General features: G+C 46.2%; 1 pseudogene; it reads left to right on the forward strand.

Annotated features, from left to right (window-relative positions):
- Positions 1-16,259: 16,259 nt before the first annotated feature.
- LOC144820289 (protein KTI12 homolog pseudogene) lies at positions 16,260-16,849 on the forward strand (annotated as a pseudogene).
- The last annotated feature ends 7,691 nt before the right edge of the window (positions 16,850-24,540 follow it).

A 24,540-nucleotide genomic window follows, 5' to 3' on the forward strand; every position in this document is an offset into this window, starting at 1 on the left:
TTGAACCCCTTCACTTCCTAGTTGGCAATAACTTATTTTTCATACAGCCCCTGCTATTGTAATGTTGCCACTTCTTGACACTGTAAACAACATATGCTGCTAGCATTATTAGGTGCTTACTACTGCATCGCTGTCGTTTCTTAGCCCTGTAAATAAACGATGTTCCAATAACCAAATTCAACACTGCACTACGTGCTTTATCGAGCTCTTCAGGTTGAAAGGATCCGAACCTGTGGCTTGCCGCTCACACATAGCACTTAATACAATGCAAGTAAAGTGACTGTTGTGCTGAGATGAGGTGGACGCTCACCGCGAACGTATGCTGCTGCGCATGCTAGACACCGACGGGAATGGGCGGCCAAAATGCGGGACATGCGCCAGCCTTTGCCCAATTGCATGCCTTATTTTTGTAAAAAAGAAACACGCTCAAGCCAATGACAGTGGGCGAAAGTCTGATCATATGCACGAGTTTGTGGCCAGCTTTCAGAACCCCGTACAAGAGGTCTCGCGCTGTGCGGGCAGTGCTGCCCACTGCAACGCTAGGCGCGAGACCTAAAAACCACAACTGACCCCAGTGAACAGTCTAATTACATACCTATATCACTCCTGCCAGCTCTGTCAAAAGTGCTGGAAAAGTTTGTAAATCAGCAGCTCTCCCAGTATCTCAGCATGATCCTCGGCAGCTGGCTTTCCATAAGGAAGCATGCCAGCCCCGTCTCCTCCGCTTTCTCACCGTCCGTATGCTCCGGAAGGTCTTCAGATGGCTCCCACTCAACACCAGGCGTACTGTCATGCAAGCTTTCATCACCAGCAAGCTTGACTACGGCAACTCCTTCTATATAGGAATCACCACACAACTCAAACTCATGAGGAAACTCCAGACCATCCACACAGCAGCCAGAATCATCCTCAACCTCCCCAGACAGAAGCACATCACCCCCAACATCAGGAAAATCCACTGGCTACCAGTTGTGAAGAGATGCTAGTTCAAGCTGCTCACCGACACCTCCAAGGCACTACACAATGAGGGACCAGCGTACCTCAACAAACTAGTGAATTTCTACCAACCCACCAAAGATCTCAGTTCCAGATGCCTCTCCCTGCCAGCTACCTAGCGCATCCAACCGGCAAACAGCAGATGCCACTCCTTCTCCCACCTGGCAGTTAAGACCTGGAACACCCTCCCCTTACACTTCAGAGCCTCAACATTGCTCCAGAAGTTCAGGAAGGACCTCAAAACCTGGTTGTTTTACCAATAGTAACACGCAGTGTGATCCCACAACATGATCCCACAGCACGTCAAGACCCTCACCGGGGAAACAGCAGTGCTTTGAAAATCCTGACTGATTAATTGATTAATTGAGGTCATCAGATATATCAAAGGCACACTGGATGCTTGTTGAGAGGCAGTGCTGATCATACTAGATTTGTCAGTGGCCTTCGTCACAGTCCCCCATTACAGGCTTCTGGTGTCGATCCAGTCTATTGGGGTAATAGACCAAGGGTATGGGGCCCTCCCTTTTCTTCAAAATACCTGGAACGTACAGTGGGCATGCCTCAGGGCTACACATTGCACCCCAGCTGGCCGAAGCCTTGGGGGAAAAAGTGATCTTGTATGCTGATGACACACAGCCTAGTGGCCATATTTCACTAGATGACTGTCTATCAACTAAAGTGCAACGCAGACAAAACCGAATTTCTATTCTTCATCAAAATCCCCTGGCAACATGGCAGATCTTCTGGCCAGATGGTGCCCCCCTCCTGCTGGCCACCAGGGGGAACAGTCAAGCATCTTGGTGTCAAATTTGACAGCCATCTAACTTTTTAACCACAATTTAATCTTGTGGTAGGCATCTTCTTTGGTCTGCTGAGCATTCTAAAGAAGTTTTTGCACTTCCTCTCATTCTCTGCCAGAAAATAAGTTGTCCAAGCATTCATAGCATCTAAGTTGGACTATGTGAATGCCCTTTATCTGGGACTACCTTACTATTTGATAAATAGACTTCAGGTGGTCCAGAACACAACAGCCCGCATTCTTCTCAACCTACCACCATGAACCAGTGTGTCACCCCCACCTTCGCACACTTCACTGGCTTCCAGTGAGGATGAGGATCCTGTTTAAATCACTTGTCCAAGTCCACAAAGCACTTTACCACATAGGTGTTGGCTACCTGAGGATGAAAATCATCTTTTACCTCCCCAGTAGGAACCCACGATCAGCCAACAGCATACGGGCTAGGGTACCCAAGATTCGCTATGCCAGAGTGATAGGGCCTTCTCCTATTTGGGGCCTTCATCATGGAATAAGCTCCTTCTTGAGCTATGATCTATGTAATCAATTTCCCTATTCAGTAAAAGTCTGAAAACATGGCTTTTCACACGACAATAGAGGCCCTGTCAAATCCTGGTAATCTGCTTTTGAGCTGAGAACCAGAACACTCCTTGGAAAGGATGAGAGCTATATAAATCTCATTTCATTCATTCACTTGAAAGCTGGCATCAGGTATAAAATAGGACCCTCATACTAACTCTTCAGATCACATCTGGACCTGGGGAAGGCTCAGAAAAAGGACTGCTATGCTGCCCTGCAGCTAGACGGACTGTTATGCTGCCCTGCTGCAAGAAGGTCCATTCTGCAGCACTGCTGCAAGAAGGACTGCCCTGCTGTCTGAGAAGGAAGACTAGACCTGCACCCGGCACCCCTCATCCCAGGTTACGTGAGTGACTCCAAGGGCTAGTTAGCTGGCCTCCTGTTCTGAGCTACAGGAACACAACAAGCTCCAGAGGCCTTTCCCTGCAACTGCCCAGCTGACCTTCTGCACTGGCCCTGTTTGGACCTGCAACTGGGCCTGCTTGAGCCCTGATGGCCGCTGCTGGAGTGACTTCCTGATCTGTCTCCAAGATTTGCCTCCCAGTTCCTGGACCCTTAGTGTGACATTAGTTCAACTCCTCTTAAAAGAGATGGAGAAATCCTGAAGTTTTGGGCTCTTCACAACAGCAAATCGTCCCATTCATGCCAGAACAAATGCTGCATACACATACTGAAAGTAAATAAAAGACACAAAGTTGGTCAACATTTTTGTTCCCAAGCAATCATATATATTTCCACCTTGAGGTGTCCTATGGTCTTCTGAGCTTTGGAGGAATTAAGATACCTCCAGTGTACCTACTGGAGCAGCTGGGTTTTCATGTGTTAATATATTCTAGGCAAGGTGTTAAAAATAGAGGGGTAGCCATACTATCAAGAAATAAGAATGTGATAATTAGAAAGAAACTGGAAGATCAGTGGGGGAGATGGGCACTTGTCGAATGCCTCCTTGAGGGTGAGTGGACCACCTTGGGAGTGGTGTATGGATCCACAGAGGATGACCCAGAGATCCTAGAATTTTTAGATGTGGAGCTTGCCACTTGGGCCCCCGTATCATTATGGCTGGGAATTTTAATATTAATGGGGCGGACGGATTAGGGGTAGGCTCCTTTGGTAGATATCACGGCAGGAAAAAAAGGGTACATCAAGCCTTAATTAATTTAGTAATGAATAATGTTCTCTCAGACGTGTGGGGGAAAACCAGACCAGACAAAAAAGGATTTACATACTATTCGGCTCCACATCGTATCTGCGTAAGGCTGGATTACTTCTTTGTATCAAATGCATTACTCTCTTGCTTAAAGATAGATAGGCTCCCACGGATTCTTAGTGATCACAACCCCCTTATTTTAACATTAAAAGTGCCAACAGTGACTAGAAAAGAGAGGGTATGGACCTTTGAAAGAGGGCTTCTACAGGATGATAAATACATACAACATATGTCAAAGTGGATGAAAGGCTTCTTTGAGATTAATAGAGGAAGTGCGGCGGTAGGGATGGTGTGGGATGCCTTTAAGGCAGGCGTACGGGGGGAGACTCTTAGCTTCAATACATTTAAGCGTAAACAGGAGCAGCTCAGGAATAGTAATTTGGTTAAGGCAGCCCTTGATGCTGAGGAGGAGCTGCATCAATGTGTATTAGCAGGGGCATCAGTGGATCAAGCGCTTATCAAGGTTATGAAGGCAAAAATGGATGCTTAAGAAGACATTGCGAACAAGGCAGCTAAGAGCTTTATGGTAAAAAGGGAGAGATGTCATGAATTTAGTGAGACAGTAGGGCGAACATTAGCTATCCGCACTAGACAAATAGCAGCATCAGGAATGGTAAGGGAAATTAGGGACATATCAGGTGGACTACATTCAGATTCTGTCGAAATAAGAGAAGTATTTAGGAAGTTTTATGAGGTATTGTACGATGATCAGAAGTCCAGAGAACCTGAGGAAATAAGCGATTATTTGCAGGATATCCCAGCGGAAAGGTTGACGGAAGAGGAGGCAGAAGGGTTAGAAGAACCTCTAGATTTAGAAGAGATCAAAGCAGCTATAGCAAATTGACCCTCAGGAAAAGCGGCAGGCCCTGATCAATTGCCTATTGAATTTTATAAAACATTCTGGGAGATACTTGGAGAAGATTTGGTTACAACAATGCAGCTAGCCCAAACAGGGGAATCCATTCCAGGGTCATGGGGGGGAGCGGAAATTGTGATAATATTAAAAAAGGGGAAGCCTGCCACTGAGCCGGGATCATATAGGCCGATTACGCTAATGAACACTGACACAAAAATGTATTCTAAAGCGTTGGCAACAAGATTCGCTAGAACAATAGGAAACCTTGTAAGTAGTAATCAGCATGGGTTTATTCCTGGAAAGGGCACTACCCACCATACACGTAATGTTATTACTTTGTTTGATGCCACAGAGGTCTCAGGGGACACGATGGCGGTTATGCTGTTAGACGCCGAGAAGGCCTTTGATCGGGTCTCCTGGGATTATCTGTGGCATGTTTTAACGAGGGTAGGGTTTAAAGAAGGATACGTCAAAGCAATACAGACATTGTACACTGCTCCAGTGGCCTCCATACAAGTTAATGCAGGCTCTACTCGGCCACTTCAGATAAAACGGGGCACGAGGCAGGGGTGCCCGTGCTCCTCGCTTCTGTTCGCAATGTACATGGACCCACTAATCCGTAGAATAGAGATGTGTGAAAGAATTACCCCATTGACCACACAAATGGGCCAATGTAAGATCCTTGCATATGCCGATGATGTGGCAGTGATTACACCGAACCCCACAGAGGCTATAGGTCAGGTAGAGATTGAAGCACGGAGGTTTGGACACATTTCTGGGTACGCGTTAAATACATCCAAGACGCAGATAATTAAAAACTGCCAGGCTGATTGTAATGATAATCGAGTGGTCCAAACAGGGATGTATCTTGGAGTAACTATCACTGCCGACCTCGATACTTTAGTGGAAAAGAACATCACTCCCATAATGTCTAAAGTAAGGAAAGATCTAGACAGACTTGACAATCTACACCTTTCCATTGTGGGGCGTACCAACATCATAAAAATGATGGTCCTGCCTACATTTTTATATATTTTTAGAGCGATCCCACTTCTATTTGAAAATAAGTGGTTTAAGAGCTGCGAGTATATGATTAACCGGCTTATTTGGGCAAAGGGGAAAACAAGGAGAGCGCTTCGATTTATGGTACTCCCTCGTGAAAAGGGAGGGTGGGCTTTGTCAGATCTTAAACTTTATTACTGGGCAGCAGCATTACAGAATATGGCGGGCCTAATTGGGGGAGCAGAAACAGAAGGTCAGGATGGATTTGGCACACTAGCTATATATGGATTGGTTATGGGAGCGGAGGCGGAAAATTTACTGATGCTAGTTATTTTAAAAGGACAAGATTTAAGACCATCCAAGCAGCACACACTGTTTGGAAAGCATTTGCTAAGAGGCTTGGTTTTGGGAAGTATAATGCCTACACAAGGATGATTGGTAATCCTACGCTTCCTAGGGAGGTTTTTTTTTACACAGACTTTAGTGGGTGGGGGAGTCAGGGAATTAGAATGCTTGGTGATATTTATGGTTCACAAGGTTTTATGCAATTCTCATACTTACAGTCAAAGTATGGTCTAGACACGAGACAATTTTTTAAATATCTTCAAGTAAGAAGCTTTGTCAGCAAAAAAAGGGGGGGATCTGCTGGTTGTGGGAAAAATACAATAATGGAGGTTGTCCAAACTGGTAACAATTGTTAGATCAAGAGGCTTTATCTAGAATTGATAAAGCTGAAGCAGGACGAATTGGAAAAATGGGCAGACAAGTGGGCAACTAGTTTAGATATAGGGAGAGACCAGTTCCGCTTGTCACTGGATATGGGGCAGAAACTTCTGTGCTCAGCCTCATTACAAGCACAACACTATAAAACCTTATACCATTTATATTATACACCCGCAAAAATTGCTCAATGGGGAGGCACATCTGGTATCAGTTGCTACAGATGTGGAAGTCTAGAGGCCGATTTAGTACATGTTTTTGCATCATGCCCACACCTGCAAACAACTAAGAAGGATATAGAGAATTTTGTAAATAAAGTACTAGGAACTGAGATTGTTTTAACTCCATCGATAATACTTTTAGGAGTTAATAATGAGGGGCAGATACTAGATGGAAGTTTCATATTCTTAGCCATGGCAGTCCAGAGACTATGCATAGCCTCGGCATGGCTTGATCCTCTTCCCCCGACGTATCACCAGTGGTTAGCCAAACTGTTGTCAATTTATAATTTAGAATCTGCGATATATGCAAGGAAGGGGAAAAAGGGAAGAATGCTGGGCAAACAAATCTGGGAACCGATCACCCGCTGGAAGGAAGGAAGTATTAGTTAATTAGAGGTTTAAGAAGATGAGTTTGTTTGTATCTATTGTATTTCTATTTTTATTTATTCTCTCTCCTTCTTTGATATATTTCATGTATAGGATGTGAGGTTTTGCTCCCCAGTAGAAGGGATACATTTAAGAATGTAATGTAGGTAATTGTACTTTTTGAAACTGAATTGCTCTCTGTATATATTGCTTTTCTCCTGTTTTTTGTTTTGTTTTTTGTTTTGTTCTCTTACCGTGCCCTGTACATGTCAAAAAAAAAATGGGGAAAAAAACGAATACAAAATGTTTTTTTTTTTAAAAAGATACCTCCAGGGGAACAAGGGTTTGTCATGGCTGATGGAAGAGACTGAATGAAGGTGTTTGGCTCTGCAGAGGGAGTCCCTCGAGACACAAATGCTTTATAAAATGATGGGAGCCAGATCATGACTAAAACTATGAGCAGTGACAAAAGCAACACATTGTTTGCATTACTTTCAGTGCTCTGAACGAAGTTTCTACCTCTTCAAGTTTGTTTTGTACTGCTCTCCGCAGAGCTTGTGAATTCCTCTTCCGTTGATCAATTTTTGCGGCTTAGGAAGATCTTATGTAATGCATACTCTTCATGAACTCCTGCACAGTGCTAAATCTTTTTATGCACGGTTGCACGGCCACTCAGCTTAGAGGGAACATACGCGGCTAGTATCAAATGTAGGCTTATTCCTTTGTGTGGCTTTTCATTTTGGTCTAATAAAGTCCTTGTCTTTTATAAAGGATAAGGCCTGTATTAGAAAATCGATACTGCATGCGATTTGGTAACTGTTAAGCTCTGAGTCTCTATCCCAAATGCTATCTTCCCGACGGTGTTTAATTTGATCTAGTGAATACAGGTAGGATCCACCAACGCTCATGTTGTGGGAACGGTGCTCATTATTCCTCATTATGTTTATGTCAGGGTGATGTATAGAGTGCAAAAGCTACTTGTAGAGTGCCCCAGCACTATAGTAGGTACAAATACTTGGAGTTAGGGATTTTAAAAAGCAGACCTGAAAAGTCTGGTTTTGAGCAATCTTTAAAAAACAGAAATATCCTCAGTAGCCCACAACTGCTGTGGAAGGGCATTACCTATCTTTGGAGGCTAGGCAAGAGTAGGAGCTGTTACCCCATCTTTTCCTTCTAAACTTGGGACTCACCACCAGAAGAGAATTGGAAGAGAGGAGGGATCTAGGTAGGAAATAGGGGTGGTCCTTTTAGATAAATATTGGGGGCCAGAGTGGTCAAAGTCTTTATGTGTCATAATAAGTCCTGCTCTTTGATGGGAAGCCAATGACGTTCTCTCAGTTGAGATAGGATGCGAGTCCTTCTACGCAGTTTTATAATAAGATGTGCCGCAGCATTCTGCACCAGCTGCAATCTTCTCAAAAGATAGACCGGTAGACCTAAATAAAGGGAATTGTCGTCATCCAGCCTTGAGGTGATCAGTACCTGGATCACTGTTTTCTGCTGTGGGGTAGGAAGAATATAGACAAACTTCTTTAGAGTCTTTAGAAGTCTAAAACAAATGTCAAAAAATACTCGCTGAGAGGCAAAGGTGTCTGAGCTGTCAAACTTCACTCCCAGGTTGCGTGCCACTGTGGCATGGGCCGGTGGAGGCAGGACGCCATTGGGCCAGATGTTATTATCCCAGCTGGGTGGAGAGATCCTGAAAAACAGTATTTCGGTCTTACTGATATTGCATGGTAGGGTGTTGGTGTGCATACAGTGGAACACTGCCGAAATACAGGCCTTAAAATTAGACTGTCATGCAAAGCAAGAGAGGAAAAAATACACAAGGTTAAAAGAAGGAGGAAGAGAAAGACAGAAAAGACAAGTCAAAGGGAAAAAGCAGGCACTTTCAGGAGCAAAATAAAGAATGAGGGATTGTCTGTACGTGGATTAAAGCGGCATGAGGTGCAGCCCCCCTGAACTTCGATAGCACCTGCGCAGGCTGCTGAGCAAAACTTTGAGTCCTGCCACTTATTCGTTTACAAATTAAGCATGGCTTCCTTAACAGCTTTGGACCTCTCCTCCCGCTAATATGAGGTTGAAGGGTTGTAAGGGTGTATGTGGTGTTCACTATGCTGTACCCAGTATGTCAGGCTGAGGAAAGCTGTGGTAAGATGCCTCCATCAGCACAGTTGTGGCCCAGTTGTCGCATGGCATCAGTACAGGTTTTGTCATAGGAGAAATCTGTTTCTATTTCTCTTTGAATGAACCACAGACCCACCCACTCCCCCCAGCGCCTTGAGACCCTCACGGGTGAGTAGTTTGTGCTTTATAAGACTACTGATTGATTGATTGATTGATTGACTATTTACCTGACAAGAGCAATCTTAATTGTGCATTACACTGAACCAGACCTGCACCAGAACTGCAATGACTGGGATGAACAAATGGCAAAAATACACTTTTTTTGTGATCCAGTTATTTTGTGAAATGTCTAGGTGTCCCACCTGCAGCCTGGTCCTAAAGTGTGTATTTGTGCTATAGACACCTAAGAAAAAAAGTCAAATTCCGGGCCTCCAAGTCTTTTCGTACAAAGCATATATGTTTTGCAAATCTGCTAAAAACGTGCCCTCTTCCACCTCTGCAAATTCTATGGGAATCTTCCCCAGTATACTTCTTTTTTGTCATGCACTAAACAGTTGCGAAGTGTTTCAACACATAACAGCCAGTATCTTGCGACTTTTTAATCTCCCTCCGGCGCTACTCGGCAATAAGCAATCTCCAGTGAAGGTTCAAGGGCTTTTCAAAACTGAGCGAGGGCGAGGTATCCTTTGGCCTGTTACAAAAGGCTCCTGCTTTTGTCTATTTACAGACAGCCTAGGGTGTCCAATTTATTTCGTGCCTGACCTGCTTCTAGGTGTCAACCTTGAATTTCGAACCATGAAGTCAGCCAGCAGGCAAGATTTGAGGACTTTTTAATGTATTTTACACTTGAAAAATAATGTGTGAAGCAATGCAGCAGTCATGTTCTGTTTGAATGTAGGGACTGGGTAATAATCCCCAGACAAAAAGCATTTGGTGTACTGATCCACTGCCTTTTCGTCAATTGTTGCAGTGTGCGCCTTCTGGGGAAAAGAGTGTATTTGTGTGTGCGCGCGTTTTTGTGCTTCGTTGTAAAACATTTCTTTACTTTAAAGTTATGTATTTTGAGTTTCTTTAGTAGTCGTCAATAGCTGGTAATTCTAGATGTCATGATCAATACCCGTTAAAGGCCTGAACAAAAATAAAATGTTCTCTTTTTTATGTGTGAAATGGTTCTCAATAGTTTTGTCAGTAAACATTGGCACAGTAAATATACCTGGCTTTTTATAGTGAACCATTTTTGTGTGTCAGAAATAAAGGTGTGCTGAGTGTGTGCAGACTGGTCTTCTGGTGGGAAAATTATACTGGGTCTCAAAAGTTGGTCCTGGAATCTGACCCCAGATTGAATTTTTTTTTATGCAAAATTAAGCAAGCATTTAGCAAAGCAATAAATCTGGCTTTTTAAAACACTTTTGAATTTGTGTGGATTGGTGAGTAGGTGAAGGCGAAAATGATTCAGAGGAAGGATGGGTGTGCGATTGTTTGGCTGTATAATTGGGTGAGTGAGTTATTGAGAGAATGGAGGAGGAACGAATGAATGAATACTCAGACGAGTAAATGTATTGATGGGTGTGTGAGCCCAAAATAATAAATCAGGCCAGCCATATCCCGTTGTGCCATGCCCTATGCTCTTATCATATAGACGATCATCTGTAATAGGGGCACTTGCAGTTGTGGTGATACATGATAACTTTATTGAAAAAACACAACACGACTTGTGTTTAATGTTAAAGTAGCAAACGGCACAGCATATAATAAGGTGACAATTGTCATTTCAGCCGGCCAGAACTCTCTCTCTTAGAGTTATTTGGAGCATGTAATGCTAAAATGTAAGGAATTTAAAATGTTTATTGTAGACTTTTCTGTCAAGGCAAATCTATGGAGCTCTAACACGTGACAGAAACTCCTACTTCAGCAAAACTATTAGGCAGGAGACAAGATCTTCTCACAGAGAGAATGAGAGAGGACCTTAAATCAAAGGTAGAGATACAAAAACATACTGCTGAATTATTCATTTCCCTAACCTCATGCTTCTATTTGCTAATAGTGCATGCTTTACTTGGAGATGCAGGATATGTGCAGATGTCATGGGGCCAATAAAATGGCTTCTAGGCGTGAGAGAATCATGAATCATGGAAGTTAGCATGCATGGTAAGGCTCAGGTGAATAGAAAAACAACATTCAATTTGAATATGTAATATATCAGTGCCTGTTGTGGTATACAATTGCAAGGAAGCATTAATATTTAAGGCAACAGGAATACATGGTTATATTTTCTTAGCCTGATACAATAATGCCTGCTTCCCTATCCGCAGCAGTAGTAAAACAAAAAGAGTCATGGGGCAGAACTGAGGGTTTCTTCGTGAATGGCATCTAGCAGGAAGATAAAATTGGTGGGTTGGCATGTTGAACTTTATATGTCACTGTGGGATGTGGACGGCATTGGTGGGGAGAGTGGCTGAACTCAGAAGGGCACAACTGACAAGGCAGGCTACAGGCAGACTGCTACCCTGTGTGCACCTGACCTGCATGAGATGAAGGATTGTCAGACTATGGTATGACAAAAATGGCATGATTATTATGTCCTAAATATTATTTCCAAATATATCATACTATAGGGCATAGCTTTTAAAATATTGACTCCAATGTGGCAATATTTTTTGAAATTATATTTATTTCAGACAATATTTAGTCTACATATTCTGATAACATACTGGGTGCAATAGTCTACAGAGGACGGATGAATTATGCCGCGTGCAGCGATGTCGGGTAGTGAGCATTGGAAACAGCATTGAGCTGGTTTAGGAAGACGAAATTGCAGACATGCTGCTGTCCAATGAGAACCTGGGGTGTGTATGTCAGATTGTCCCCCAAACATCAAAGTCTTTTGCAGTTTAAGAAAACTACTTGCAGACAGTTCTAAAAGGTTCTACAGTGCTCCTTCTTGGGTTAAGGAGGGGGTGAGTAGCCAAATTACGCTAGTTCTTTTTGCCAAGCTCCCTCTCTTCTGCTACACATAAATATGGGTGCTGGGATGTGAGGCAGTGTACGCCCACCCTCCTTGTGTTTGAACAGGCTCCCTTGAGCTAATGAGCTGACGAGCTCTGGTTGATCCACCTGCTCCCAGCGAGTGGCACAGAGACCTGAGAAGACTTTGGGCAGCATTTCCAGCACCCCCAAAATAATGTCTTGCTCTCTACTGAAGAAGGACAACTATCCTGAAACACGTGTCGTGAGATACACAGCACTGGCTGCACCAACTAGGATGAAAAACTAAACCCGGTCACCAAAGTAAGTTTTATCATGCACTGCATTTACTATGATGCATCGGGGCAAACTGAGTGCTGGGATGTGAGGCAGTGTGCGCCCACCCTCCTTGTGTTTGAAAAGTCTCCCTTGAGCTAATGAGCTGACGAGCTCTGGTTGATCCACCTGCTCCCAGCGAGTGGCACAGAGACCTGAGAAGACTTTGGGCAGCATTTCCAGCACCCCCAAAATAATGTCTTGCTCTCTACTGAAGAAGGACAACTATCCTGAAACACGTGTCGTGAGATACACAGCACTGGCTGCACCAACTAGGATGAAAAACTAAACCCGGTCACCAAAGTAAGTTTTATCATGCACTGCATTTACTATGATGCATCGGGGCAAACTGAGTGCTGGGATGTGAGGCAGTGTGCGCCCACCCTCCTCCTGTACATTACCTTCTGTCTGTCTCCCTGCAAATTTAATGGATGCTATAGCATACCTCAAAACTTCAATATCCACCCCTTGATAGCCCTTCAAAACCACATCGGAAGGAATACATTCCCACCCTTGCCATGTTGTATCAAATAACCTCTTTGTATAATGGTGTACAGGGAACCAGTGTCACCCAACAAAGATACCATTTTCCCATTTATTGGTTATTTCCTCTTACTTTCCAGTTGTTCCTCCGGATCCTCCATCTTGACAGTCAACACAGACTGGTGGTGGCGCAGCGGTGGTGGATCTAGACACTGCTGCACTGGCGGTCCGACAGCCACATTAGGAGTTGGGTGATCAGACTGTCCTGGGACCATCAGCTCCACCAGGGAACCGCCACTCCCTAAGTTGGAGTGGTGGTCAGAGGCCACAATATGCTTGGCTGGACCGTTGCCATCTTTTGAGTCCATGCTATGCAGGAACCTTGTAGTGCGGTCCATTGCTGTGCCTTTTTCAAAGGGACTGCAGCCTTTAAAAGAGGCATTGCCGTGGGGCCCACCGGCCAGGCTACTTAGCAGTTGTAATTTGGCTGGAGTGCGGCAGCGACCTTCGGCAGAGTGGTGGTGCGAAGGTTTGCACTGCAGTGCCACTAATCCACCAAAAGTCGTAATCTGGCCCTCTGTGTTCCATGTCTTCCTCCTCCACAAAATCTACCGTTTTCATATTTGCTTTGCACATGCATGCGTGGTGTCTTTTTCTCCCACACTTATGACACTATTTACTCAATGCAAAGCAATTGTTGGAATCGACCAAATGGAAAGTACTGCCACATCTGTGAAAAACATATGAACCGCTCCTACTTGGAGCATATTAACCCATGGTATTGTTTGTGTTTCTATTCTTTGAAGTCATTCCTCCTGTAAAATAAAATTGCTCTTTATAGCATTTACCAAGTCCAATCACTTTGAATTACTGCCACTTCTGACCCTTTTTCCTGAGCAATGTGTTTCATCTACTTCACACATTTTTCTGACTCCTTCACGACTTTTGCAATATCTATGGCCTCTTTTAGAGTAGAATGTTTGGCAGCCCACAAACTTTCTTGTGCTTTTTTACTATAAATTTGAAAAATAATTTTGTCTCTTATTATTTCATCAGTCATTTGCCCACATTGGCGTTTTTCAGACAACTCCCTTAACCTAGAGACAAACTCATCCACTGTTTCTATAACACATTGTGGTTGTGTATACAATTTGTGGCAGGCACAACCACATATTCTTGTTTAGCAAACCTGGTACCTAACCTCAGAACAGCATCCTTAAATACATCATCCACTTCTTCTGCTGGCTGAGGAAGATATGTGAAAACATGCTGTCCTTCCTTGCTTAAAGCTCTTAACAACAATGCTTTCTTTCTGAATACTGGAAATCTGGTACCATCCAGGGCTACCAAATAATTCCCAAAACAATCTATCCAGTTCTCCCACTGTATGTGTGGATCACCCACAGATATAATATAAGGTGGTGGAATAGGTATGGCATTTCCCAAGTTCATGGTTATGATTTTTCCACTCGGAAACAGCAAGGAGGATATTAATTTAATGCTACTGCACTGGTACGTGTAATGTTAGGGGTAAGATAGTTCACCTTGTGGCCTGAAGGTGTCAATATTCTGGCCTTTTTTGCTCTTCCCAAGAAATGAGCCACTTAACTCTCCAGTTTTCTGTTTTTTTTTTTTCTTGTATAGCCCAAACACGCCCAAAGTACTTCACAGGGAGCACTGCCTGACGGGAGTAGAACATAACTGCAAAGCTGCATGTCTGCTCTCAGCACGGTTCGCTGCTGGAGACACGCTCGAATTATGGCTCCCAAGGGAAAGGTACAGGCTGCACACTGCTTTATTTGGCTCTGTGTCTACCTATGTGTGCCCCCTGCTTGCTAAATGCGCTGAGAAGAGCCTGGGTGAGAAGGACTCATGCTCTGTTAGAAATGGGGGTCTCTAGTTGGCAATGGGTTGCACCATTGTCCAAGTTGGGACCCTTATTCCTAGTCAGGGTAAGGGGGATACCCTTCTACAGGGGCGGGTAATTTGTATCGCCCAACGCCCTGGACATGAGGATTCTTGTTGTGGACAAGAAGTTTTATTGTCTGCTTAGTCCTCCGGACAAGTAGACATTCTCTTTAACCCTTGTGCCTCTAATATAATCACAAAGCAGTTATTATCCGATTGGAATATGCAATCTTAGTGAATGCGCCTTTTTTTAGGTAATTACGGTAACTAAAAGCCTGGCTGCAGCTGTGAGAAAGTTTGCGCTGTTGTTTTAATCTCCCCTCCGTTGTTTTAATCTCCCCATCCGGATGATCTCCCCATCGGGATGATCTCCCCTTCGCATCTGCACGCGTATTTAACCCTGCAAGTGCATTTGCAAAAATAAACTTTTGGCATGTCTTTGTGAGCTCCCCAGCCGGCCCTGCCAAAAAGCCAAAAAATACTGTTATTGCTCACTGTATCTGTAAGGTCCGTCAGGGCTGGCTCTAGGGCGGTGCGGTCAGTGCCACCAGCAAATGTATTATGGCTTAAAAACCACCTGCTGCCTCCTTCCTTCCCTCCAGCAATTTTAAGATATCAATTAAAATGTCAAGATTACTCCGGTGATTAATGTTCTTCCTGGAGAGAGAAGGAGTTTTGTCTAGTGGAAGTTTGACTACTCGTAAGTTAGCTCAGAGGGTTACTATGCCTGCTGCTAAAAACGTGTGCCTTGCAGATTGCAAAGTGCATGTAATATTAATAGGTAAATAGGTTACTGCTATTGTCCGAGAGATATTTGTTATTTTGCAGTTCATTAGTTAGAATCCTAATAGAGAACAATGAGGTATTAACTGTCATCAAAGGTCTGCATGCAAACTGCAGGGTTTATATTAGACCTACATGTCTTTTTTTGCCCGGCTTTTCCTTAACCTGATCTAGCTAAAAAGGTTCATTTGGGTAGAAATGAATTATTACTATTGAAGAAAACCCCTAACAATTAGTGTTATGTTTTAAATTCTGAATTTGTGCTTTTCCAGACCAAGGACTATATCTGCCTATCAGTAAAGTATGGATGACATGTGACTCTTACATCTTGTAATCCTCTGTCTTATGTAACGTGTTTCTTATACACTGAGTTACACATGTGATTGTCTGTGTTAAATGTGTGTATGATGTAAAGTGCTCTGACACCTCACACTGGTATGAGTGGTGCTATAAAACTAAATAAATCTGAGAGACTGGTTATGGAGATTTGAGGGGCACTGTTAACTGGTGGTAGTGAGGGAATAGGAATCTGTGGTGGAGATGGTCACTCGAGGGCGCCAACCAGGGCCGGACTGGCTACCGGGCAGTTAGGAATGCTGCTGAGCTGCTGCCTGATTTTACTTTAGTGGAGGCTGATTTCGTCCATGGAGACCTGCGTGTGCTGCGCAATACTGAAAGCAAAACGAATTTCGTTAAGCTCACGCCGGTCCCCATTAACGAAATCACCCTCCAGCTCAGCAGCATTCCTAACTGCCCGGTAGCCAGTCCGGCCCTGGCGCCAACAAACATTGTCACACAGGGCGCCACCAATGCTAAAGACCCTGAGGTCTGTGTTAGAACACCAGCTCCCATATTAGTTATGCTTCCGGGTGCTAAAAGTTGCTGCACATGCGCTCTTAGTTAAACAATAAAGATATGCCAATAGTGGTGCTGGGTGGATTCCTCTGCAGTGGTAGATGCCTACGTGAGCGCTGTCAGGGAAGGTGCATGTCGTACGTTACAATTCCTTGAGAGTGTACAGAAATGCTGTGTATGCAAATTCTCGAAAAGAGTAAGAAGTCAGAGGAGCCCTGCGAGCTGAAGTTGAAGGTAAGGAAGCTGAACAAGGAGGATGTGGTGCCACTGGACGCCCTCAATTACATAAAGGGTTACGGATATAAGATGTACTTGTTTGATAAACATATACAGAATTCTCACTGCTTAAAAGCGCCTGAAGTCAGCTGTGTGTGAACACCAGAGAGCCTTAAAACCAGTAATGCAGGAAATATTTGATGCACTTGTAGAGAGTTCTGAAGTCCCCGATTCAAGGAACTGCTGGGACATTCCTCTATTTACTGTGCAGAAAGATGCATGCTGCCATTTGTGATGCCATTTTCCACAGGAAAGAAGTGTCTGTCCAGGGGAATAGATCGTCTCATTTGCGTAGGCTTAGTGTCAAGGTTGATAAATATGAAATGCAGGAGCTTCCAGGAGGCACTTACCGAAAGCGCAAAAAACTCAACTAGTGGGAACAAAATCCCAACCAAGAGGCAGGCAGCAAGCAACGGAGTGGGACATTGGGCGTGTTTCAAAATGCTCAATCCTTCTTTTACTACATTGTCTTAAAGGCATATGTTTCCCAATGGAGGTGGTACTGACCTTTCTTCACTGGAAGCTCGCAGTTGGTGGTTAATGCACCCTCTGTGTCCCCTAAGGTGCCCAGTCCTCCTTCTCCCTGTCTTCCCCAGTTTTCTAACTTCACTGTTTTCTGTTCCCGTTCAAGTAACCTATCTGATCAGCTGCTACAATTTGTGTTTCACCATACGTGGCTCACTTACCCTGAGCCCGAGCCTAGACTCTCATGGGGATGATCAGGCTCCCCGGGCGAAACGCTAGTAGTCTGACCCGCTCTGCGCGCTCTCCCCCACTTTCCTCAGGTATTTGGATCCTTTTCTCTAAATACCTCCTTTGTTTAATGCCACACCATAATCATAAATGCCCACCTCAAGCTGTTCTCTAGTGCCCACATATCTGCTTTGAATCCTTCAGTTGCTTGTGCCCAGTCTGTCTCTTCCTCCCACCACATTCACTGAACTTTTAGCACCACATTCTAGTGCTATATCTCAGTCGTTCACAAGTTCTCCCCTACTAGCCAGTACTTGTTGTTGATATTATAGTGCTTCACACTTCACTCATGTTCTTTTCAAGCACTATAAAAACAGACTTTACCACTACTTAATCAGATGATAATCAGTGACCTTAGAAGGCTGAATGACGGAGGCTGCCCTGCCAGGGTTTTAGTAATCTTCTCTTCCAGCTCAAGCCCAAAACTAAGAGAACATTTAAAGTGCCATCATCCCTCCTTCTGTTCGAGTATAATCCTGGGTGGAAGCTATCTAGATCCTAACACCTAAATGCCACAATAAGGGGGGAAACAAAGGCACACAGCTTGTTATCACTTAAGTAAAAAAAAAATAAGATTTGGAGGCTGGTTTTTGTTTTTCTGTAGCTCCTATATGTAACACATATGCATGCACTGTAAAAATTTCAGCTGTAATGGTGCATATGAGTATTTATAGGAATGACAAAATAAATAGCAATTCCTAACTTTTTCAATGTAATACTTTCATAGCGCTACTTATCCCACTGTAAGGTGCCAGAGCGCTTTACATCTCACACACATTATACACTGACTATTAATCATACAAGTGTGTAGTGTCATAAACAGTCTTTACTGGTAGGGATTATATGCCACGATTGTTTGGCTGGTAGAAATTGAAAGTTGGGGTTTAAAATATGGCACTGCCTGGATGGTCTATTAATAATGCTCAAAAAAACTACTATTTAGCAGCCTTATAATAACAGACTGAGAACAAACAAGGTTCTAAACCCATGTCTTGCAGTTTACATGCAGGTGCTTGATGCCAGTTTATAGCTCACTGAATATTGCCTGGTGATTTTTTCAATAATTCACAGCGTGGGTGTCTGTTCTCTCCACCTCAATCCAGCCTGGTCCCCTTGAGGTCTACCTCCGCGCCATCTGTGAGTCTCATAACATTCCCTTTATTGATTCGGGTAATATGCTATTGAAATATCCACTCTCAGAGCTGTATTGTGCAGGCTTCTAAATTTTGACTCTTTCCTCTGTTTCTGTGGAGGCAGTTGGCAGGGCTGATGGAAGGCAGGAAGCACAGTGAGCTGGTTAAGGTAAAAGGGTTGCTCAGAGCGCTTAGATGAGATCGCAGAGGGGGTAAAGAAGGCTGAGCAGCCTGTGATAAGTGGAGGCAAGGTAGCAACAGTAGACAAGAGTGGGTTGTGGAAGGGATGAAGTCTATGGTGAAACTGGAGATGGAATAAAACCTCTTATGAGAGGGGAGGAGAACCTGTAGTGAAATGTGCTCGGGGTACAGAGCCTGTGATGAGGGAGTGGAGAGAAGGTCATGGGATGGGTTGTGAGAGGGATATCCATTCCAATGTATATAGTGTGAAGGTATATTTGTAGTAAGGGAGTGGTGTAATTTAACCCCTTCCACGCTCATGACGAGCTGGGCTCGTCATGCAGTAGCCTCCTGCTACACTGATGACGAGCCCAGCTCGTCATGAAGAGTGATGTTCTGGATTTTCCAGCACAGGGGAAAAATCCCCATAGCGTTCAAGTGGTTAACAGTAAGTGTGTGAAACCCTTGTTGTGAGAAAAGAGAACAGGTGGGTTATGAACCCTATGATGAAGATGTGGAATTGGTATGGGCCCTATGGCAAGTTAGTGGAAAGGCAAATGATTACTGCTGATAGCAAGAAAACAGTGTGGAAGGTAATACTTTATAATAAGAGAGTTTGCAAGGGCAAAGAGGCAGAGATCATCATGTATACTTTGGGTTTTATAGTTGACTAGTAATAAGTCCTTGCTAGTCTGTATAGCTTTTGGTTTTATAGAGTGCGTGGGACTAGTGGATTTCTTTACAGGGCTAGAAGATTATTGTATCCCTTTGTCCCTTGGACAAGTACAGTTTTTCAAAAATTCCACACCCCTGCTTCTAAAATAACCCCTGCTCACCCCCTTGTTAGCTTGGCATGAGCAGTCAGGCTTATCTCAGTTGCAGTTGCAGTTCCCTTTTCCTATCTTGCCCCCAAATTCTGGAATGATCTTCCCCATGTCATCCGTTCTTCCCCTAACTATCTGATTTTCAGGAAAAAACTAAAAACCTTTTTGTTCTAATCATGGTCCATTCCTCCACTGTCTACTACCCCCCTCTTAGCACTGTCCGAGCGCGGAGATACCCCATTTAAGGTGATTCAGGCGCTGTACAAATGACATAAATAAATAAAATAAATAAATAAAATAAAGCATTTGTGCCCACATTCAGTAATACAGTGAAAACACTACAAATGGACACCACACCAGTTTAGAAAAATATGCAATCTTTATCTAAACCAAACAAGACTAAAATGACAAAAATCAACAATACAGTAAGCAAAAAATGACTTTTAAAAGGTAGAAATAGTTTTGTCCATAGAAAATGGTGGATTTGACACTTTCAACACAATGGTGTCGATTCCGATCCGGTAAAAAGCGCTCCGAATTGCAGTTCGGAGCGTTTTTCCCCGTACGAATAGCACCCGTAGGCGTCCCCGTACGATTCAGCAAGTACGATCACAAATAAATGCGTGGCTCCGTACGACTCGTACAAAACACCGTACAAATCGAAAATCCGTACGATTTGCAGTCGGCTGACGCACCACGCAGCGTCCGTACGTAAATAGACCGCGCCTTCCGACCCAGGAAGTACGATCCGTGTCGAACACACACCGTACGGCTCTTTTGCTACGAGAGCTCTAAACTACCGTAAACCCACACTCCGTCAAACCCGGCACCCGGTACACGACAAGCAAGACATGAACGCCATCGTCCGTGTCATCCCTATCCTGTACGCCCACCACCTCGTATATAGAAACCGACGACGGCGCAGAAGGTGAGTACAACGAACACCAACATACCTGTACGTGTTGCCATACGAGCACATCTCCATTGCACGACTGTCATGTCTGGGTACGTTGCACCACACAATCCCGCACAACACCAGTGTCATACGGAGACGTACCGCACCTACGTCATCGACTTCGGGGTACGGAACGTCACCGCACAACACCAGTGTAATACGGAGACGTCCCGCACCTACGTCATCGACCACGGGGTACGGAACGTCACCGCACATCACTAGTGTAATACGGAGAGGTACCGCACCTACGTCATCGACTTCGGGGTACGGTACGTCACCGGACTCCACCAGTGTTATACGTGCCGCATGTACGTCATCCAGCTCGGGGTACGGTACGTCACCGCACAACACCAGTGTCATACGGAGACGTACCGCACCTACGTCATCGACTTCGGGGTACGGTACGTCACCGCACTCCACCAGTGTTATACGTGCCGCATGTACGTCATCCAGCTCGGGGTACGGTACGTCACCGCACAACACCAGTGTCATACGGAGACGTACCGCACCTACGTCATCGACTTCGGGGTACGGTACGTCACCGCACTCCACCAGTGTTATACGTGCCGCATGTACGTCATCCAGCTCGGGGTACGGTACGTCACCGCACAACACCAGTGTCATACGGAGACGTACCGCACCTACGTCATCGACTTCGGGGTACGGTACGTCACCGCACTCCACCAGTGTTATACGTGCCGCATGTACGTCATCCAGCTCGGGGTACGGTACGTCACCGCACAACACCAGTGTCATACGGAGACGTACCGCACCTACGTCATCGACTTCGGGGTACGGTACGTCACCGCACTCCACCAGTGTTATACGTGCTGCATGTACGTCATCGAGCTCGATGTACGTCATCCAGCTCACCGCACAACACCAGTGCAATAGACGTGTGGGACATACGTCTGCTAAGTAATTGTATGTGTAAGTATGAGAGTGTGTGTCTGAGACACCCCCCCCTGGCCACCTGTGCCCAGCATCAGAGTGCCCAGCATCAGAGTGCCCACCACTGGCCAGCATCAGAGTGCCCAGCATCAGAGTGCCCACCACTGCCCAGCATCAGAGTGCCCAGCATCAGAGTGCCCAGCATCACAGTGCCCACCACTGCCCAGCATCAGAGTGCCCACCACTGCCCAGCATCAGAGTGCCCAGCATCAGAGTGCCCACCACTGCCCAGCATCAGAGTGCCCAGCATCAGAGTGCCCACCACTGCCCAGCATCAGAGTGCCCACCACTGCCCAGCATCAGAGTCCCCACCACTGCCCAGCATCAGAGTGCCCAGCATCAGAGTGCCCACCACTGCCCAGCATCAGAGTGCCCAGCATCAGAGTGCCCACCACTGCCCAGCATCAGAGTCCCCACCACTGCCCAGCATCAGAGTGCCCAGCATCAGAGTGCCCAGCATCAGAGTGCCCACCACTGCCCAGCATCAGAGTCCCCACCACTGCCCAGCATCAGAGTGCCCAGCATCAGAGTGCCCACCACTGCCCAGCATCAGAGTGCCCAGCATCAGAGTGCCCACCACTGCCCAGCATCAGAGTCCCCACCACTGCCCAGCATCAGAGTGCCCAGCATCAGAGTGCCCAGCATCAGAGTGCCCACCACTGCCCAGCATCAGAGTCCCCACCACTGCCCAGCATCAGAGTGCCCAGCATCAGAGTGCCCACCACTGCCCAGCATCAGAGTCCCCACCACTGCCCAGCATCAGAGTGCCCAGCATCAGAGTGCCCACCACTGCCCAGCATCAGAGTGCCCAGCATCAGAGTGCCCAGCATCAGAGTGCCCACCACTGCCCAGCATCAGAGTGCCCAGCATCAGAGTGCCCACCACTGCCCAGCATCAGAGTGCCCAGCATCAGAGTGCCCAGCATCAGAGTGCCCACCACTGCCCAGCATCAGAGTGCCCACCACTGCCCAGCATCAGAGTGCCCAGCATCAGAGTGCCCACCACTGCCCAGCATCAGAGTGCCCAGCATCAGAGTGCCCACCACTGCCCAGCATCAGAGTGCCCAGCATCAGAGTGCCCAGCATCAGAGTGCCCACCACTGCCCAGCATCAGAGTCCCCACCACTGCCCAGCATCAGAGTGCCCAGCATCAGAGTGCCCACCACTGCCCAGCATCAGAGTGCCCAGCATCAGAGTGCCCACCACTGCCCAGCATCAGAGTGCCCAGCATCAGAGTGCCCACCACTGCCCAGCATCAGAGTCCCCACCACTGCCCAGCATCAGAGTGCCCAGCATCAGAGTGCCCACCACTGCCCAGCATCAGAGTGCCCAGCATCAGAGTGCCCAGCATCAGAGTGCCCACCACTGCCCAGCATCAGAGTCCCCACCACTGCCCAGCATCAGAGTGCCCAGCATCAGAGTGCCCACCACTGCCCAGCATCAGAGTGCCCAGCATCAGAGTGCCCAGCATCAGAGTGCCCACCACTGCCCAGCATCAGAGTGCCCAGCATCAGAGTGCCCACCACTGCCCAGCTCGTACATCATAAACATACCATTGTCAACCTCATTACCCTCAGGAGATAGACACATTTTAGTAGACCTAAATGTGAACATCACACCAGCTCCCAGGCACCCAGCAGTCACAGACATCATCACACAAACTACAAATCTGAAAAGAAAAAATCAGCTTTATTCAGCGGAATCACAAAAGAAAAGCAAATGAGAGTCCTCGCTCATTAAAGGGCAATGGCCAGTCCAATAGAGTCTCAGCAATAGCTTGTGCCTCCATGGGTGTCATCTCACCCAAACATGCCTGCACATGGCGTTTAATCAGCTGTGCTGACTATGGGGGCACCATCTGTGGAATCCTCCGGCACCGCATGGACAGGAGAGGGAAGGACAGGTGGAGTGGGTGCAGGTGTAGTGGATTCATCCACACTGGTTGGGGCATCGCCGAAAGTAGATTCAAAAACCTGGCTGCACACCTCAGCCAGGGCGGAAAAACTACCACCAGAACCCGGGGACACATTGGGGGTGGAGGTACAGGGCTGTGAGTCAGTCCTACTGGGTGTGTGGATGTGTGTGTGAGGTGTCTCCCCTCTCCCTGTGGGTGTGCCTACTTGCCCTTGAGACTGTGTGCGTGGAGCTTTGAGCTTCTTATGCTGTGTGTGTGCGCTGGGTGTGTCTGACCTGTGGCGTGTGCGTGTATGCTGTGTAGGTATGTGAGAGGCAGAGGTGGATGGCTCGGAAGGATGGGGGGGGGACAGATGCTGCTGGGTGTACATAGCTGCCGTCAGCGTTGATTCAATGGCAGCCACACTCCGACGCAGATCAGACATGGCTGATGACATGCCCTCCATGAACGACACCACCTGTGTAATCAGTTGTGTATGTCCATGGAGGACAGACAGCATGGATGCCTGACCTACTGCAATCTGCCGGAGTAGGTCCACTGTCTCAGCACTGAGGGCAGCAGGGGACACAGGGGCAGGGGCTGCGGTGCCGGGAACAAAGGAGACACGGGGGCTAGCACGGACCCTAGGCACACCAAGGAGTGGGAGGTTGGAGATGGGACTGGAGGAGGGGAGGGCAGCCAAAGATGTATGAGTGACCATTGCTGCATATTCCCCCCCCTCCTGAGAGTCTGTCTCGGATTCGTCGGCATGGTACGATGTGTCAGTCACATGTCGTGCGGCCTGTAGACTCTCCTCCCACTCTGTGCCACTGCCTCCCTCTGACACCTCCCAGCAGGTGGCACTGTCGGTGTGTCCCTCCGCCTGGTCCGCGCCTCTGTCTCCTCCAGATTCAGATGATGATGCTGTGAGCAAGGAGAAGAATTAAAACATATCAGTCACCTGTACACATCAGACATATCAGCTGCAAATCATATGGCCTCTTTCGTCAACATGGCATGCATCATGAGTCACATGACACATAACTCTTCATAATGACAATTCTACTTGTGGAGAAATGTCAGAGACACACAGCTCAATGTAAGGTAGGAGACAAGGTATAGGCAAGGAAAATACTTGTATGAGAGACACAATCATGATCCACTGCCTGACAACAGGATAGCTGATGATGCATAACAGTTCATTACCCAACCCTGCCACCCAAATCAAGACCTGGTCATGTTTGATTAGCTTTGACTCTGTGCCACATTAGAAAAGTCCTGGGCAAACTGCCATGTGATGCCGTCCTGGGACCTGAAACAAGTCTTCCATCACCTCACACTGCCATCACCGCTTTGTACATCCAAAGTCACATTGT

Source organism: Lissotriton helveticus, chromosome 2_1, assembly GCF_964261635.1.
Source record: "Lissotriton helveticus chromosome 2_1, aLisHel1.1, whole genome shotgun sequence".
NCBI classification, from domain to species: domain Eukaryota; kingdom Metazoa; phylum Chordata; class Amphibia; order Caudata; family Salamandridae; genus Lissotriton; species Lissotriton helveticus.